This window comes from Solanum stenotomum, chromosome 11 (genome assembly GCF_019186545.1).
Source record: "Solanum stenotomum isolate F172 chromosome 11, ASM1918654v1, whole genome shotgun sequence".
Taxonomy (NCBI): Eukaryota; Viridiplantae; Streptophyta; class Magnoliopsida; order Solanales; family Solanaceae; genus Solanum; species Solanum stenotomum.
Window position 1 is genome coordinate 16,405,170 of NC_064292.1, and position 15,280 is coordinate 16,420,449.

Below are 15,280 nucleotides of genomic sequence, written 5' to 3' on the forward strand. Positions count from 1 at the left end.
AGACGTAGTAGGATGTCATGGGATGGTTCCTTCGTGTTATGATGAGATTTGTATGTATGCATGTGTGTTGAATAGATAGTTGTTATGAATGACTTTCCTTATAATTCAAGTAATGTACATGACTATTTCCTTATTTGTGGTTATTGTTTATAATGGGGTCTAAGAATGAAGTGCATACCTAAGGTAGCTTCAAAGGAGTACTTAGTAGGCCAACCATACATTGCACAAGTTTTTCTTAGAGGTTGCTTATGTGATGATTACTTCATAATGAGATGATCTTGGTATTTGACTTTGTATTATTATATGATTGGAGGCTATGTATTGTGAAGATTGGAATTTGTATTGAATTGATGTTGGAGACTATGCTTGTTACTATAATGATATCTCTCATGTTATAATGAAATGTGTATGAGTTGTCTTATGGGTTTGTATTCTCCAACTATTTCAAAGATGATGTTCAAAAACGGCATATAGCATGATTTCAAATGAAATGTCTCCTTTTATGCATGTTTTAATGATTTTGTGCATGACTTTCATACTTAGTATTTTTTGTGCTAACCCCATCTTTCTACATTTTCTATAAGTGTGGGCTTTGGAGATATTGGATTCCATCCTCGTGGCTAGGTTCATAGGAGATCAAGAAGAAGAAGATTGGTGAGTCCTCATTGTATTCGAGGGCTCAACCACATGTCCTTTATTGTCTTTCTTTTATGTTTTAGACTTTGGTTGTAATGGCTATGTCCCCAAGGTTGTATTCAAGAGTTTTGTTCCAAGTACTTAGATGATTTGAGACATAGTGTATAGACTCTATCACTTTTATAAAAGACTTCGATTGTAAAGAAAAGTTTTAAATTCCGCACCATTTTCCTATGATCTTATGACTATGATTATGCTATGGGTTTGTATGAGACCCTTCGGGGTCGAGTACGTCGTGTTATGTCTAGGGGGTACTCCCGGGTCGTGACAAGACTTCTGAAGTAGGCACGTTTCCATCGACGTGCCTGTTTCAACGTGTTTCGAAAAATAAAGTTAAAAAATTTATTCCTTTTTCTACTTTAATTTAATTAGTGTGTAGTTGTTTTGAAATTATTAGATCCGTTTTAGCTATGACTTTTAATTTTGAATTTATATTCTTTAGTTATAGCTTTATTATTTTGAATGTCAGTAATATTTTTTTATATCTTGTACCACTTTGAGTAAAAAATATTAGTGATCGAGACGAAAAATACTTTAATTGTGGATATCTTAATGGACCTCTTCACATTAAATTTGCGCAAACAAAAAGTAATTAACAATTTAAAATATCTAAAAAATTATATTAAAATTTAATCAACTTTCTAAATTCTATCTATATCACATAAATTAAAATAAAACTAATAATAGATATTGACTCCGTACTAGCACGGACACATATTTCTAGTTGATACATATAAGTTAGTCAATTTTGAGAGTTATCATACCGGAAAACACCTTTTTTTTTTTCTTTAATACCACATAATAATCATCTAATTTTAAAGTTTGCTATACAAAAGTTATTATTCTTTTTTAAAAAATTGCCAGATAGAGTCATCAAATTTTTCGAAAATTAAATAAAAAATAAATTTCACTTGAATTTTTGTATTGTACACCAAAAAATGACAGGACACAACACTTCAAAATAAATTAATTACATTTGAGAAAATTTCAAAAAATTGGCTCACTAATATTTTGTTTCATATACTAATCATCATTGTGGTTTATAATATTAATTTACTATCTTTTTTTTTAATTTCTTTGTACTGATTTTAATTCATTATCATTAATGTAAATAATACAATAGAATAATTTTGCTTTATTAATATACTCAATTGTTTAGTGAATGTCATAAACACTTTTTGTAATTAACATAAAATTTATTCTTAGAGACTCAAAGAATTCAATGACAAATACAAAATCTATGAACTTAATTTGATTGATAATGACTGCAAATTGCTAGAAAGAAATCAAAATAAGGCGGTACACAAGATTTTCATAAATCTATTGGAGGAAGGTATCTGAAATTAATTATTACATTTAATATGTTTTATTAAGTTAACTATTATTTTGGAGTGTTATTCATATTCTAAGTACATCATATAAAGATTTAGGTGTTATTTATTGTTTAGTTAACTCATGCTAAATTGATGGCTTTTATGTGATAAAATAAAACAAATAATAAATTTTAAAAGTTAGATGACTTTAATACGTGATATAAAATAGAAAAGCAATTTATACGTTATAACTCTTAAAATTGAATGGTGTTTATGTAATAAAAAAATTAGGTGATAAATAAAAAGCTGAATGACCATCGATAAAATTTTCTCTCAAAAAGAGAGTATATGATTTTGAAAAGCAATGTTCTTCCTTTCTTCTAAAATGTTGTCGTAGTGGACTCCGTTAATTTAAATTAGTTATCCATATTACTACTATAAATGATTCTCAAATTATATATTCAGCTATAAAATTAAAATAGAATTAATTTTACCTCTACAGTCAATTTTTTTTTAAAGTGAGATTGTAGGAATTTTAAAAACAATTCTTAAAGAGTGAATTAATAAAATAATATTTTATAAATAATTTCTATTATATAGAAGAGTCATGTGAAGGACGATCAATGACATTTTAGTAATTTTAACATTATTTAAGTGCAAAATAATATTATAATTAATGGTCAAAATGAAAATCTAGAAGAATCCACACATGTCTTTACTTTTGTTATAAGCCCATTAGAATTTTGTAATTGTGTTAAAATGAAGAGTTTCTATTGGTTTACTTCTTACAAACAATAATAAATGCTAAGCATGTTTTGACATGTTTTAGAAAGAAAATTTTGAACTAATTTAAAATAAAATCTGTTTGAATAGTTACTATTTTGTTCCTAAAAATATTTTAAAGAATTATTGCATAAACATATTTTTAATATTATGTTACATAATATGATCACTAAATTTGTATATTGATTATTAAAATAGTCTTTAAAATGATGTATCAATATTTTTTAATTAATTGTAAGAAAATATCAAATTTCGTGACTAAAAGAATGAACAATGTTTGACAATCAAGAAATTAATAATTTGATAATGTATTCATCGACAGATTAAAAAATTATAATTTTTTTATTTCTATATAGGATATTTTCTTAATATCAAATATGATAAACTATTTAACAGAGAAAATTTGACAAGGAAAAAGTTTAATATTCAAATTCTAAAGAATATTAAAATACAAACTAAAGAAAAATGAGTAGTTAAAAAATAAAGAACAACAACAAAAGAAAATGTCAATAGAAAAGGACTTTGTTGAGAAATATAGGGAAAAACAACCTGAAAAAGAAAAACAAGTGTATTGGTTATTTTGTGAGGGTAAGACTCAGAGTTTTCTTTACGACATGATATTTTGAGTGCAGTATCAAAAAAAATTATTAATGTTTCAGAATATAACATTACGAAAATTGTTATTGTATATAGAAATAAAGTTGCTTTCATGATTATTTTTATTGTTGTGAAATTAGAAATTAACTTTTTAATAAATACTTTCAAATTTAGAATATAACATTACGATAATTGTTATTGTATATAGAAATAAAGTTGCTTTCATGAGTTGTTTTTTAGTTTTGTGGAGTTAGAAATCAATTTTTTAATAAATACTTTCAATATTAAAATAAAAATATATAGAAGTATTTCTATTTATCGAAGATAATAATGAAATATATCATAAAATTCATCGACAAAGCAAACTACGAAACACATTATACTTAAGTTGAAGCAATAGAGATTTGAAAGGATGTGGATTGATCTTTATGAATTAGTTGATCAATAATTTATTTTATCAGATGCAAAGCTTATGGTGCAAATATTATAACAAGAAGATAATAACATTGTGGAAAATAGATTCCACTTGCAAAAATATATGAAAGATCGATGAACTTTTTCAAAGATATCAACATTTTATATATTTCTCGAACACAAAATATTTTTACTCATAATCTAACGCAATTCTCTATTTCCTTGCTGCATATAATTTTTTGGAATTCAACTTTCTCAATTTGAATTGTAAACGACGCATTTATGTCGTATGAACATTTAAAACATAAATCTCTTGAAGTTGTTTACTGGAAAAAAAATAGTATAAAGTACAAAAATCTCATATATTTGGAGGCTAATTACATCCTATTCCAGAAGTTTCCTCAAGTACAAAAATCTTGAATTTTTCATTGCTCTCGAATACATACCTTGATTTTTCGATACATTGCAAATGATATACCACTTCATCGGAGAGATGTATCTGAGAGAGGATAAGTATATATTCGAAAGGGGATGAATGTTTACGAAAGGGAATATGTATATATCTGATAGTGAATTATGATATCTTAGATTGTGAATTTATGTAATTTTTCTAATAAAATATATGAAATTATATTAGCCCCGTTTCACGGACTTTAAACCATCTAGTTTTTTAAGAGTAGTGGAAAAAGAAATAGGAATATGATATTTGAAGAATGAATAGAAATGAGATAAAAGTAAAATGGAAATAAGTAAAGAAAAATTAGAGAAGGAAAGTGGAGTACACGCATTGAGGGTGAGAGTAGGAGAGTGAGTGGAGGGTGTATTATTATGTTTGGCCCAGCCTGGCTGTTGCTTTTTCATTTTTTGATATTTATAATGAAGGAGATGAGATTAAGAAACAAGGCCTGATTTAGAAATAATTTACGAAACGTACCAACGGTCTTCACTAACGGAACGGAACGGTCAACCGTCAAATAATATGGCTGCTCATAGGAATGACAATTGTGGACTTGTGGTGGGGCAAAACGGGACAAATTTTAACCTTGTACAATTGTGGACTTGTGGTGGGGCAAAACGGGACAAATTTTAACCTTGTATACATTTGGACTCGTTTACCTTATCCTATTTTTTCCTATCAATTTTGCAAATAGTGATTAAAATAAATTCAATTAGGTTCAATCATTATAATTTGTTAATTATGATTCGTAGTTATATGTTAGAGGAGGAGAGAGGTGAGTGAGATTGGAAAAGAGAAAAGAGAGGACAGAGAGTGAAGAAAAGTGAATTATATTTGTATATATGTTTATTAATTGTATATATATAACTAATATACATATATATCAATGATTGTAGTTATATATCTGCATAATTGTATACATATAATTAGTGTGTAACTATGTATATGTATCGATGAATACAATAGTATTAACGAAATACAATCCGTATCAATGAATAAATTGTATACAATCATATCAATTTGCATCTGTATATGCATAAGTTGTATTTGTACATGTATAAGAGAAGAGAGAGGAAGAGATGATAGAGACGCACATAATTATAGTTAAACTTAAGTTGCGAGTGGTAATTAATGAAAACTTGGTACGGAGCTTAAGAAAAAAAAACATACTTTTAAAACTTGTAATCTAAAATAAGTCATAGATATTTGTTTTGTTAGAAATAATTTCATTAAAGTACAATAGGTATTTTTTAAAGTTGAATTATTACTAAATATAAAAATGTGTCATTCTCTTTAAGACTGATTAAAAAAAAAAGTAAATCATATAAAGTGGGATAGGAAATATCTTTTAGGGGTTGTTTGGTTGACAACAAGTTAATTCGGGATAATTAATTTGGGATAAGCTATTGATTAAATAATTTATCTTATCATTATGATAAATAAAAAATAGTGAGATAAATAATCTAAGAACTATTGATACCTCCAATTAAGTGTGAGCTAAAATAATTCTATATTTTATCCTATGATTATTATACTTTACCACTAAACAATTTTTAAAAGCTTATTTGTCTCACCCTGTCTTGTCATGTGCTATATATTAAGTAAAGGAGTGAATTTTTTTTACTATGTATGAGGTATAACTAGTACTAGTTGTATGAGGAATTCTAATCCGTGGACCCAGTTTTTGGTTTTTCTTCTTTGCTTTTAATTTCTCATTCCTGCTCTTCTCTAATCTTTCCCTTCCTTTTTCTAATTTTATGTTTTTCTTAAATCTATTCAGTTACTCCCCCAAATTTTTTCAATATAGATGAAAATATTTTTTTATTTATTTGTTTTGCCAAAAAATACTTTTATTTAAAATAATATTCTTATCATAACTACATATCACATACTTTTAAGGCAAAATTACAATCTATCCCTTAAAAGTTTATAATTACAGAAATCGTTGATACATTAATCTGATGCGCGAGATATATTAATCGTTAAGTAAGATACATTACATTTTATACATGATACATTAATCTGATGTACATTTTAAACACAATACACTAATCTGATGTGTGAGATACACTAATCTAATGTGCTGATACATTAATCTGATGCGCGAGATACACTAATCTGATGCGTGAGATACACTAATCTGATGCGTGAGATACACTAATCTGATGCGTGAAAATGAGGGATTTTGAAAATTTGTAAAACTTATAAGGGATAATGGTAATAAGTAAACTAAAATGTGGGATTTCTGTAATTAATCCATTAATAATTAACATAATTTTTTAGATGTAATTAATAAGACTAATTTAGTAAAATGAATCTCCAATACAATACAACTAACTTTATATATAAAAGTTGTATAAGAATAGTGAAACACTTGTTATTAAATTAAACATTAAAAATTACTTGGCATTTGACCATAGAATTTAAATATATTTTTTTACTGTATTTGAAATATATGGGGCAAAAGTTGAAAATAAAATTATGTTTTATTTTTATAAAAAAATATTTGAAATAATATTCATGTTTAAATGTACTAAATATAATATCGAAAGTGAAAAATGAGTTTAAAAACAGATTATACTAACATGTTTTTCAAATTTGAAATATACCTTCAAATTGAAAAGTTGTATTTTAAATTTTCATGATCAATTTTCAAATAAAGTAAAAAATAATTTTTAGATAAATTCTAAAAGTAGAAATTAAAATGATACGAAATATGAAGGTGGAATTTTTTAAAGTGTGCTATAAATGAAAAATGAGAGAAAAGAAATATAAATAATTTTAGTGATCAATTTTTATGACATAAGTGACCACTTAAAGAATTAATTTGAACTTTTGTATGCTCATGCCTTTTTTATTTAATGATAAAATATATATATTTAAAAAAAATCAATTAAAACAAAAAAGTAAAAAAAAATATTTTCATATTTGCAAAATGAGAGAGTAATTAAATTGGTTTCAAAATTAATTTAAGAAAAAAAAAACAGAAAATGAGAAAAAAGAGGAAAGATAAAAACAAGAAAGAAAAATAGGAGGCAAAGAAGAAAAACAAAGGGTAGGTCCCACGAGTTCAAATATAATAACAATAAAATAGCGGCAAAGGGCCAAATATACCCTTGTACTATATGAAATACAGAAATAGTTTAAATGTACCCCTAGTTATACTTTCAGGCAAAATATACCTCTTTCATTATACTTTCGGGATAAATATACCCTTATGACTAACAGAGGATACGTGAACGGCTGAGATTAAATGGACTATTCAATTTAAAATAAATCAAATTCGGATATAACCCACCCCGTCCCAATAACTTAACCCGACCTAATATGTAACTTAACCCACCCAATTTGTCTTTCAAACAAGAAAACTCAATGGGTGATTGAGTTCTTGCACTCCAGCAACGTCTGCAACTTGGAGCCTCTGCATCGCAAAGATTTTTTCTCAAAGGTATGATTCATCAATTGAATGCGGCTACGATTAAATAAAGTTGATACTTTGAACATGACGTTGAACGCAATTAAGATTGAAAGAGATAACTTCAACACCAAGATCCGCACTTTTAAGGCGGCACAAGTAGAGGAGTTTCGATGGAGTTAGTTGATTGAGTTGGGCTGATTTTAACATTGACTAGTTTGTCCATTTTCACATATTATACCTTCTTGGTCTGGGTCACATTCTGCCTCTTGTTGACATCGATCATTTTGTGCATAAATATTTTCTACCTCAAGAATACTCAATTCTCATTCATGTATATGCTGCAGTGGCACTCATCTACTTCTTGTGCATCTGTATTGGATATGTCATGCTCAAGTCCAAGAAGAAGAAGGCATGATAAGGTTGTGGCAAGTCCATTTTTTGCTCTATCGAATTCATGATAATTGATAATTTTTCTTGATATCTTTTTAGCGCTTCCCGTTTTGAATAGCTCATGTCATAGAGCATATAGATTTTTCTATATTCTTGAGTTCCTATGAGTTTCCTAGCTGAATTTTTTAATAAAATTTTCAAAGAACACTTGGTGTTACAGCAAGCTTGTCAATGTTACATATTAGGTCGGATTAAGTTATTAGGGCGGGGTGGGTTATATCTGAATTTAATTTATTTTTAAATTCAAAAGTTCATTTAATCTCAGTCATTACTCGTCCACGTGTTCTCAAAAGGGTATATTTAGTTCGAAAGTATAACAGAAGGGGTATATTTAACCTGAAAGTATAGCGAGAGGGATATATTTAGCCCGAAAGTATAACTAGGGGTATATTTAAACTATTACATTTAGTACAAGGATATATTTGACCCTTTGCCGATAAAATAATTCCTCATACAACTAGTACAATTTGTGCCTCTTATTATTTCGATTTATCTTTGATAATAGTTTATTTTTAGTATTCTTTTTAAAATTTGAGTTAATAGTAAAAGTTAGTACATGATACTACACATATTTTGTAGAACTCTTATAAGAATTTTCTAGACGTTTTTATTATTTAGATGAATCTAGAAAATATAAAAGGTGATAGAACAGATATACATATTATTATTATTTTATAATAGTGTAAAGTAATATAGGGATACTTTTAGAGACCTCCATTTAGGTTTCGCTCTATAATACTCACATCTCATGTAGTTTAAAATATTGCGTCTATTTTCTTTATTTTAATTTTTTGATAATCATTCTTTAAATCTATTTAAAATAAATATAAATTATTATAATTTGACACATTTGCCCCTTTTTATACTAATTTCTTCATATTAACGCATATTGTATATGACTTATTTAATAATAATTTAAATAAACCAACACAAATAACTTAATGCTATTATGTATAGATACACATATTTTTTTACCAAATAAAGATTGAAGGTGTGCAAATAAAGTGAACTAATTCAGAGGTGATTTAATTCATGCTAAGCCATCTTTTCACCGAACATTAACTCATCATCTTCATTTTCATTTTCATCTTTACCAATTCATAGGTGATTTTTTCAAATCGAAGGTGAAAATGAATTCCCCAAGAGAGAATCTGATGAAAGTGGTCAATTTGTTTTACTCAAAAATATTTTCGCTAGTTGAGAAAGAAAAATGATGCAAGAAATAGAGAAAAAATCATCCCAAATTAGATCTATGCTTGCATGAGAGATCCAATAATAGAGAAAGTTATTGATTTCTCAAAGCAATCGAATTTGCAAGTTCTAAAATGATGATATAATTGTTGGTTGCAGCGGATAAGTCAATTCATCTCTCTTTCACCTCTAATACTTCAAAACATTTCCCATATTCTGAAATTTAGGTGGTACGATATTAACCATCAAAAACTAAAAGGGAGAGCATCAAGTAAGACGATTAATGCCTATGTATATGTTTTTAGATTGAATTAGGCTTTAATAAAAATAATTATATCAGTAATGAGTAAATCGTAGATCTCAAATCAATACAAAAATTATGATAGCATGTAGAAGCTCTATTCTTGCTTTTAGGAGGAATAAAGTTATGTTACTGGAAAATAATTGTGACGGAGAAGGGCATACCCAATTTCTTGGGGATTTTTTTAAAATATAAACATGGGTTAATATGTCAAATTATAATTAATTTATAATTATTTTCAATAAGTTTAAAGAATGGTTACTAAAAAATCAAAAAATAAGGGAGCTATATGTAATATTTGAAACAATGGGGGAGGTGAATATTATAAAGCGACACCTGGAGGGAGGTCTATGAAATTATCTCAATAATATAAATAAAGATAAAGAAAATATAAATAAGAAGAGTGAAAATAAGTTGATTAAAACGAGACTCAAGAACTACTAAAATTAAATATCCAATAAAAGAAATTTAAATAAGAGCAACTTTCACATATAGCAAACATAAAAGTCATATTTGTATGCTATAGCTATAGTTTGCATAATTGCACTCCATATCAAACTTTATGTTTACTATGACTATTAATATGTATATTTCGCTATACATATACAAAAGAAGCAATTGTATAATCTGTTTCGGTATACATATACAAAATAATCAATTGTATAATTTGTGTTTGTATAAACGAGAAAGAGAGAGACAAAAGAAAACTAGGCAGAAGAAGATCTGTATTTGTATAATCATAAGTGTATATGACAAAAATATATGTATTTGTATTTGTATAAGCAATTTTCTCTCACTTTATACAAATACAAACAAAGTTTATACATTTGTGTTTGTATAAAGTGTGAGAGGCGAGTGAGAGTAGCGAGCGATATTTGGGAGAGTGGCGAGATCTGGGAGAGGGAGAGAAGGGAACGAAAATATGTGTATATATACAATTTTCTCTCGCTTTATACAAACACAAACACATTTTATACATTTATGTTTGTATAAAGTGAGAGAGGCGAGGAGAGACTGCCCAGCGAGAAATGAGAGTGGCGAGCGAGAAATTCAGGGAAAAAGGTGAAATGACAACAATTTGCTATAGATTACAATTAAAATAAACTTTGGTTATAACATTTAATTTGAATTAATAATTTACTATTTTATACAATTTTTCCTTTAGATAATATGAGAGGAAAGATAGAGGGCTAATAACTTGTAAGTTGCTAGTCATCGTTAAACACATTATAGCTTACTATTCAAGATACTAAAATTATTTTAGTTNCTGTTTCGGTATACATATACAAAATAATCAATTGTATAATTTGTGTTTGTATAAAACGAGAGAAAGACAAAAGAAAACTAGGTAGAGGAAGATCTGTATTTGTATAATCATAAGTGTAAAGAATGAAAATATATGTATTTGCATAAACAATTTTCTCTCACTTTATACAAATACAAACAAAGTTTATACAAGTGTGTTTGTATAAAGTGCGAGAGGCGAGTGAGAGTAGCGAGCGATATTTGAGAGAGTGGCGAGCGAGATTTGGGAGAGGGAGAGAAGGGAACGAATATGTATATATATACAATTTTCTCTCGCTTTATACAAACACAAACACATATTATATATTTGTGTTTACATAAAGTGAGAGAGGCGAGGAGAGACTGCCCAGCGAGAAACGAGAGTGGCGAGCGAGAAATTCAGGGAGGCGAAATGACAACAATTTGCTATGAATTACAATTAAATCAAACTATGATTATACATTTAATTTGAATTAATAATTTACTATTTTATACAATTTTTTCTTTAAATAATATGAGAGGAAAGATAGAGGGCTAATAACTTGTAAGTTACTAGTCATCGTTATACAATAGCGTACTATTCAAGATACTAAAATTAATTTAGTTTCAATAGGAGAGTAACATAATAAGTCTCGAAGTTGGAATTTTCATTGATAAGTATCTGTTGGCCAATTTTTCCAAAAACTTAATGTTTCATTATTTTAAAATTTAACATATAAAATATATATCTTACACATAAATTTTTGGGAAAGCAACCTTTTATGTCTATTTTTAAAAATATTTACGCCACGTAATTCATGGTTTGTGTACAACATATGATTTAATTCTTTTTTGTGTATAAACACCTTTTATATACTCTAATAATATATACTTTATACAAGATTGATTCATTAATGTTGTATAATATTATATATTGAATTACATAACGTAAATATTTTCAATAGCGGTATATTTTCGAAAGATTTCCTAAACTTATTTGGTACTATTCGATATTTTTTCACTTTATTTTTATAATATTAAAACACTACTAATTATTGGGTATAATTATACATTTATGTAAAAGATAAAAAAATTAATCATCGATTCTACGGAGTACAATTATATGGGTTAACTCAATTTTTTCAAAAATCCATCGAGACCCTGCTAAAAGCTAGCAAAATCTTTTATAACACTCCTCACTCCTCACCCACCACCTCCACAAAAAATAATTGAAACTTTTTAAATTTGTTTTTTTTTTTTTAAATAATATTTTTTTTATCACCCCCAACCCTCCAACCCCCACCTTCACGCCTAAAAAATACTAATATTTTTTAACAAATTAAATTTATTTTTTACTACCCCTGCCATGATACCCCGGCCCCGCCCCTATCCCAAAAGAAAATGAAAAAACAACAATTTGTTTATTATAAAAAAAAAAAATTTTAAAAAAAAGAATTTTACCCCACTCCAACCCCCTATCAGCCCCTTCTGTTGCATGATAAATGAATCATATGGTCTAGTTAGCTTTGTCATATCAGTAGCTAGTTACGTTGTTAGATTAGTTAGAAGCAGTTAGCACGATCAGATTTCTTTCAGCTGCTAAAACCTCAGATTCCTTTGAGAATCCCTCCATTTTGGCAAAGTATCAAAGTCAATCTGTCCTCAACAACAATGATAAAATGAGAAAAAGCAAAGAGAGTTATTCTAGTGAAGTAAGGGAATTGTGTGAAATGATGAAAAAAATGTTATTGAAAATTGGTACTCTAGCAAAGAAAGTTTCAAATCTTCAAAAATTGGATGAAGTGGTGCTAGAGATTAAGGATCAAATGACAACCAATGGAGCGAATTAGAGAGATAAAATCCATAAGAGGAGNTCATTGCAGATTGAATCATCAATAAAATATTTAAGTACACTTTCCTATTTAAATCTATATTTCATCTTCTATCTTTTAATCAATCATAGCTAAATAACTCGAGCTTCTCCGCTAAGCTCATGTCCAGCTGCTAAAACCTCATATTCCTTTGAGAATCCCTCCATTTTGGCTAAGTATCAAAGTCAATCTGTCCTCAACAACAATGACAAAATGAGCAAAAGCAAAGAGAGTTATTCTAGTGAAGTAAGGGAATTGTGTGAAATGATGAAAAAAATGTTATTGAAAATTGGTACTCTAGCAAAGAAAGTTTCAAATCTTCAAAAATTGGATGAAGTGGTGCTAGAGATTAAGGATCAAATGACAACCAATGGAGCGAATTAGAGAGATAAAATCCATAAGAGGAGATAGACACCAGTGGGTCGAAGGCAATCAAAGCAGCAATCACACAACAACTTCAGTAATCATAACTCGCATTACCCTAGAGGGTCAACAATAGAGTTTTTAAAGTTTTCTGGAGAAGATCTCATTAATGCTCTATATATAGTTAGAAGGTGAAATTGTTCGATGACATTTATCCTTTATGAAATAAATGTAGTACATTCAACCACCAACTTGGAATGAATATGCATGTGGTAGCGTTAGTGGAAAAATTCGGTGGCACATTCCCCAAAGAAGCTGGTTAGTTTTTAATTCTCTAATCTTTCTCATTTCTACCCACAAGAAATCATATACTTGCAAGGTTCTCTATGAAATGTCTAAAAAATATTTAGATGTAGATTCTCTGTATATTGAAAGAAACAATATAATTGAAGCTTTTGAAGACTTGTTTTGTGATACGTTCTTTATAAAAAAAAATGAGAGTGATATCAAGTCTTTTGAAAATATGTATTTTGGTTGGCTTTTCTTGAATTAAGAGTGATATATGGATACAAAATTATATTCTTGGATAGTGATTAGAAAGAAGTACTCTCGTTCTGATCAAATTAAAGATCACGACTTCCTGCAATTTATGGTTAAACTTGGAGATTAATAAGAAGACCTGCCAAAATGAAGAGGTTGAGAAATTACTTACTCTTTCTAATTGCAGCAAAGGAAAGAATAAAAGTATGGATTGATGATTTTTATCATTGGCAACTTGGGATGTAATCGGGAACAAGAAAAATAATAATATTGAGGATGAGAATATGATGTAACATTGTGAACTATCACAGTGTTACACATTTAGAAGTCATCAATTTAGTTAATTGTTCACTCTTGAGAACAAAGGTGATCTCAAGGGGAAGGGAATGCACTCCGTTTTCACCGTTACAGTTTTCTACGTCTTCACTTGAAAGATGCATGAGTTCGACATCTTTTGGGAGGAATATATATTGAGAGGAGGCAATCATACTTGTTTATGTTATTTCACTATACTGATCCTTTATTTAGGATACGAGCCCGACATGTGAAGTGACTGCAGAAAGCCACTTTCCAATCAATTACGACTCCTCACTCAGATATTGATAGCGTCCGTGAAGTTCTTGGAGAAATGAAAACTTCTTGAAAGAAGCTTTGACCAATGTATCTTCCACATCTCCAATCCATACCTCTTGAAAAGGGTATGAATTGGAAACCTTACTAGAAAAGTACTCCATTACTCGACAACTTTGTCCGCCGGTTTGAATATTCGATGGATGATGTTGTAGACGGCTAAATATATTAAAGAACACAATATCTTCTGAAAAAAAATGGATGATCTTTTGGAGTCATCAGTAGCTCAGGACAGACACATGAATATTGTGGAAATAGACTTAACCTTGGTAGAGCAGGTGGGAAAATGCCCGAGAGAATTACAACTAAGGATCATCTGAATAACCTTGCGGAATCAATTGCTGATAGTTGTTAAAGCAGAACTCAGCAGATCATGCTATATGTGTTGGGAAAACACGGACAAACACAAAAATATATATAGTAAAAGTAATGGAAATAAAATGGGAAAATAATGACACCAATAATTTTACGTGGAAACCCTTCTAAATAAGGGAAAAACCACGGGCCAAGAGGAGCAATTGATATCACTATAGTAAGAAATTTTACACTGTATAGTCACGAATACAATACTCAAAGTGACTACTACACACTCAAAAGGAATAACACTCTTTTGATTTCCACCTTACTAAAATATCGCTCACACTCAATTTTTCTTCACAAACTATTTTCTTATATAGTCTATGAAAACCTCATAGCTCTCTAAATATTTTACTCTCTTTGTGAATTGGTGTATCAAATGAGGAGCTGAAGATCTCCTTTTATAGATGCAATTGCATTGTACTATTCAAAAATCATGCCACCGAAAATTTGTATTGTTGCAAACTTTGTTGACAAAAGAAAAAGGTTTGCAGCTATTGTTGACAAACAAATTACAATTGCAGCCGCAATTGTTGACCCAAAAACTCATGGGATGGACCCCACAATATGCAGTAATTGACTGTTTCCTCATTTAGATCCTTGAGGTCAAGGATCTACTTTGCAACAGGGAGTACT

General features: G+C 28.6%; 1 pseudogene; it reads left to right on the forward strand.

Annotated features, from left to right (window-relative positions):
• The first annotated feature begins 7,848 nt into the window (after positions 1-7,848).
• Positions 7,849-8,093, forward strand: LOC125845308 (dolichol-phosphate mannose synthase subunit 2-like; annotated as a pseudogene).
• The last annotated feature ends 7,187 nt before the right edge of the window (positions 8,094-15,280 follow it).